This window comes from Salmo salar, unplaced genomic scaffold, assembly GCF_905237065.1.
Source record: "Salmo salar unplaced genomic scaffold, Ssal_v3.1, whole genome shotgun sequence".
Taxonomy (NCBI): Eukaryota; Metazoa; Chordata; class Actinopteri; order Salmoniformes; family Salmonidae; genus Salmo; species Salmo salar.
The window spans coordinates 162501-167917 of NW_025549713.1; the positions used below are offsets into that span (position 1 = coordinate 162501).

At 49.2% G+C, this 5417-nt stretch overlaps 1 long non-coding RNA gene across 2 annotated transcripts in view; it reads right to left on the reverse strand.

The window, feature by feature from the left end:
* Positions 1–4325, reverse strand: part of LOC123738718 (uncharacterized) — a 9315-nt gene extending 4990 nt beyond the window's left edge. The window contains exons 1-2 of one of the 2 annotated variants that reach the window (XR_006767515.1): positions 4311–4324; positions 2739–2742 (exon numbers count right to left, since the gene is read on the reverse strand). This is a non-coding gene — a long non-coding RNA (uncharacterized lncRNA). Of the gene's footprint in view, positions 1–2738; positions 2743–4310 lie in introns of both variants that reach the window. The other variant, XR_006767516.1, reaches the window with a different exon arrangement.
* Between the last annotated feature and the right edge of the window lie 1092 nt (positions 4326–5417).

The window sequence follows — 5417 nt, forward strand, 5'->3', positions numbered from 1 at the left end:
CTGTATGGGGAACATACAGACTTCGTGGCCAAGAGCTCTACTGCAAATCATTGGGTTGGATGCAACCGCTCCCACAATTCCATGCTCAGCGGAAGCCCCCTCCCGATAGGGATAGCCGCCATCCTCTGCAAAACCCTCTTCGCAACAGACCGGTACCAAGGTAGCTCTTGTTTGCATGTCATCAACACCTGAATCAGGTGACCTACAGGTAGGGGTTGGAAGAGCCCTACTAGAGGGCTCCTCCCTTACCTCACTGCACTGACATGCCAGAGACGTAGATCCGCCCCAACAGTCAGGGTGCCAGTGGGGTCTCAACCCCCACACCCTCTGTCAGGGACAGATTCCTCTTGCTCGTCACCGTTTTGTGGGTAGGGGCTGGGGAGACTCTACTCGAGAGTCTCCCCCTTACCTCACCACATTGCTGCAGACTTCGACCTTCCCTTGACTGGCATTGGATAAGTAGGGGTTGGCATTGCCCTTACCTCCTTATCCTATCAGTCTGAGCAACCGCTCTTGCCATGTAGGCTGACCTTTGGAGGCCCATATGTGTAGAACTGTTTAGGGGGAGACCCCTTGTGGGGTCTCCCAGAAATGTGTTAAGAGGGTATTTAACCTCTATGGGCTAGGTGGGACGCTAGCGTGCCACCCGTGGTGCACTCCATCAACAGCAGGTGCATTTCAAGAGCGGCAAATTTGAATCCAAATAAATGTCAAAATTCAAATTTTTCAAAAATACAACTATTTTACACCATTTGAAAGATAAACATCTCCTTAATCTAACCACGTTTTACGATTTCAAAAAGGTTTTACGGCGAAAGCATAAATTTAGAGTATGTTAGGACAGTACATTTACAAGAGTTGTGTGTAATGTTTTGTCAAGTCAAAGACAGGGTCACCAAAACCATAAAACCAGCTAAAATGATGCACTAACCTTTTACAATCTCCATCAGATGACACTCCTAGGACATTATGTTAGACAATGCATGCATTTTTATTTCTATCAAGTTCATATTTATATCCAAAAACAGCGTTTTACTATGGCATTGATGTTGAGGAAATCGTTTCCCTCCAATAACCGGCAGTCAAGTCAGCGTCACAAATTAAATAATTAAAATTAGAAAACATTGCTAAAATATTATATTGTCATTTAAAGAATTATAGATTTACATCTCTTGAACGCAATCAACTTGCCAGATTTAAAAATAACCTTACTGGGAAATCACACTTTGCAATAATCTGAGCACTGCGCCCAGAAAAATACGCGTTGCGATACAGACTAGACGTCATGTTGGGGAGATCTAAAATCGAAAATACTATGTAAATAATCCATTACCTTTGATTCTCTTCATCAGATGTCACTTCCAGGTATCACAGGTCCATAACGAATGTAGTTTTGTTCAAAAAAGCTCATCATTTATGTCCAAAAATCTCCGTCTTGTTAGCACATGATCTAAGCCAGCCGGACTTCTCGTCATGAACGAGGGGAAAAAATATATTTCCGTTCGTTCAAACATGTCAAACGTTGTATAGCATAAATCATTAGGGCCTTTTTTAACCAGAACATGAATAATATTCAAGGTGGACGAATGCATACTCTTTTATAACGTATTGGAACGAGGGTACCCAACATGAACTCGCGCCAGGTGTCTAATGGGACATCATCGTTCCATGGCTCTTGTTCGGTCAGATCTCCCTCCAGAAGACTCAAAACACTTTGTAAAGGCTGGTGACATCTAGTGGAAGCAATAGGAAGTGCCAAAATATTCCTCAGCCCCTGTGTTTTTCAATGGGATAGGTTTAAAGTCAATACAACACATCAGGTATCCACTTCCTGTCAGAAAATGTCTCAGGGTTTTGCCTGCCAAATGAGTTCTGTTATACTCACAGACACCATTCAAACAGTTTTAGAAACTTTAGAGTGTTTTCTATCCATATATAATAAGTATATGCATATTCTAGTTACTGGGTAGGATTAGTAACCAGATTAAATCGGGTACATTTTTTTTATCCAGACGTGCAAATGCTGCCCCCTAGCCCTAACAGGTTAACTAAAAACATTTTTTGTTCTTTCTATTTATTATTTTTTTCCTTTTTCCGCAACTTCGCCCTTTGGCCGGGCAACTCACTCACCCCTCCCGGTATGGGTGTGTGTTTCGTCGCAACCCCATCATCGTTTAGGGCGAGATGACTCTGAGCCCAGTAGTCATCCTCTTCAACCCTCTTGTCCGTGGGCTTGGCTGTACATCCAGTCAACCCCCTCCCTGGCTCTCCTCCCAACCGTGCTTGGGTGTTCGCTCTATCCACCATGACTCGACGTTGCCACTCTCTCCCACGCCCCTGGGGAGGAATTTCAACCGTCATGGCGTTCCATAGGCCAGGTCCTATGGATCTCCTAGCAAGCTAGGGTTGCGCTCAATTGTGGGTACTGGGGATCTGGATCGGTCTTGGGTGTCATATGGGGTTACAGTGAGGATGCCCACCCCGTGATACGCACCCCCCGATGGTTACATCCGGGCCTACAGATGATCCTCCTCGCTCTCATCATCCGAGTTCACCGTCACACCCTCGACCCTGTAGAAGTCCCTGAGAACATCTAAGGAGTACAGGAGCGCCCTCCTGCTAAACAGCTTTGCCAGCTGTTTCCTCCTACCGCCATTCACGCCCAAAGCCTGTAGTAGTCGATTGTTGTCGGTCGGCCACTTGCCTCGGGCTCCCAGTGGAAAGCCAAACACTTTGACCTTCCTCACTTTCAGGGCAGCTGCCACATACGGAGCAATTGGGTTATAACGAGCGACCTTCTCAGCAGCCGCGACCATGAGTGTATCAAAGGCCATCTCGTAACGCACAGTAACATCCACCCCCAAAGCGTTCCCGGCTTTCACGCACACCAGGTCTGGGCGCCGCAGTGCTCCTGCACGAGTCCTACAGCACATTTCTCTGATGACGGTCCATCCGGTGCTTTCGGCTTCATCTGTTAGCAGGTCACACAGTTTGTAATGCCGCTTAATGCGGCTCTCCTTTACTGCAGGACACTGCCCGAGAATGTGTGAGCAAGACTCAGTTCCCAATAGACAGTGGCGACAGACTTTCGGTAGGTCTCTCCTGCCCCTCGACAACGCCTCACGAGTTGGGTATACGTTTGCTCTTAGCTGAAGACCTGCAATATAGTGGCGTTCTTTGAATCCCAACGTTTCCGGATTTGCCAACCAGTGATTGCTGTTTCTGTCTCCGCCGAAAGCTTGTACCCCAATTCCTTGCGATGTGAGGTTCTGCCACTTCAGGAACTCTGCTTGCCTCCAGCTTGGGGCTACTGGGCGTTTAGGCTTCACCGAGCTGGCAGGGTCCGTACCCTGTATGGTCCCCTCTGTCCCCTCTTCCAGGGGAGGCAGACTTGCTTCATCCCCACCAGCTCTCAGCCACATTCTAAGATACTCCTTCAGGCTCCACTGTCCTGCTGGTTACAACCCGCGTGATGGCATCCTCAGAGTGCCACAGGCGGTAGACCCTTCTGGCTTGGACAGACGGGATTTGACAAGCTAACTTTTCGATGCCAAGACCACCACCCTGGCATCTCGAGTATAGTAGCCCATCCCAGGTACACTGTGGGAGGTAAAGCCACTTCTTCACCACCCTCCTGATCATCCGGTCTAGTACATTCAGGATTGTTGGCCCCAGCCCGCCGTGATCAGCCTGATACACCATCCTTGGGATTGCGTACACCTTCAACATCCTCACCTTTTGAGTAGGCTTCAGCGGCAACCGCCCAATCGACCTGATCCAGTTACGGAGTCGTTCGACAGGTTCTGGCTCCATAATGCCTTGCCATGGGCTCACCATCATGCCCAGGTACGCAACCGACTCCTCCGGCCCGACCATGTGCAGCTCTTCTCCACACATTATCCAGGGTTTACAGAGGTTTATCCGTCTCACGCCCTGAGTCTTCTGTGTGAGGAAAATATGGCACTTCTTGGGCTGAATTCTCAGCCCAGTCAATCGGCAGAATTCTTCCAGAATCAGGATATTGCGCGCCATGCCTTCCCATGATCCGCTCACCAGAACCAGAAGGCCAGAGTTGTGATCTGTTGATCATCCATCCTGTACCACGAGCCGCAGCGTTCAAGGGTTTCAATCATTGGGTCCAGGGCCAAATTAAACAGTAACGGAGACATCGGGTCTCCCTGTTTGACCCCTACCCTCACGTCAATGGGAGGGGACAACTCACCATTGGCCGTTATTGTGGTCACCACATCGGTGTACGAATCACCTACGATTCTGATGATATGTTCATCGAGCCCTCTCTGCCTGAGCACCTCCAAGATGTGCAAGTGACTCACTGAGTCAAATGCATGCGCAAAGTCAACCAACACCACGGCCAGCCTCTCGCCCTTTGCCCAACTTCTCTTGATTAGACCTCCCAAGATCATCAAGTTTTCGAGCACCCAGGTGAGGAAATGAATCCTCTCTGGCGCGGGCTAATGGGACACGCCCGCGCCAGCCTGTGTGTCAGAATACGGGAGTATAGCCTCAAGACCACCGACCCGATAGTGAGAGGTCTCCACCCAGCCGCCTGGGTGAGTAACTTCAGGTCATCAGTCTTGGGTATCAAAGTTGTCCTGCACTTCTTGAAGGGCACTGGCAGTAGTCAACCATACAGAAAAGGTCGTGGCCAGTTTCGCACCAGAGGGATCCCATTTGAGCAATGCTGCTTTTGTTATCCCATCTGGCCCCGCTGCTGTACCATTTTTAATTGACCTGAGGTTCTCCCATACCTCGGCGGCTGAGATCAATGACCGGAACTCTCCATTCTCCGCTTCCCCCACCGATTTAAATTGGCCCAGACCTATGTACTCCTCTGTCACCTCCCATCTGCTCTTGAAAGCTAAAGCAACCTCAAGCGATGGAGATACAGCTGCCCCGCTCTCATTACCATCCAGAATGTATTTGCCAAGCCTGGCTTGATTGTTCTGAAACATTTTCTGTATTTTTACATACTGTGTTTGTTCCACAATCTTTTTTCTTTCACTTGGCAATGCGGTGTTGTTCTTCCTCAGTGGGTTAGTCGGATTACGGGCCCCAGATCCTTCACCCAGCAACCGCTGCAGTTCGAGGGCGGACGTGTTGAGCAAGGCAAGGTCTTGCTCCACCCCCCTCAGGGACAATGTGTCAGGCCCAATTTGGACACCATTTTTGGTATCGTCCCTTTCTAACCTTTCGCGGAGAACTCCACGTAGGCTGTTGGGGGACGTTAATGGTGTCCTCGGCTTGGACAGCATTGCGATGATGCTCCTCTCGTCGCACGCTTCCTTGGGCCTGTCCTTCTGCACCTTTCCAAGTCTCATTCCACGTCTTATCTCCCTCACCTGTTCAGCAGTTTTTCCAGTACTCAGGCTGTCTGCGATTCGCTTATTTATCTTCCT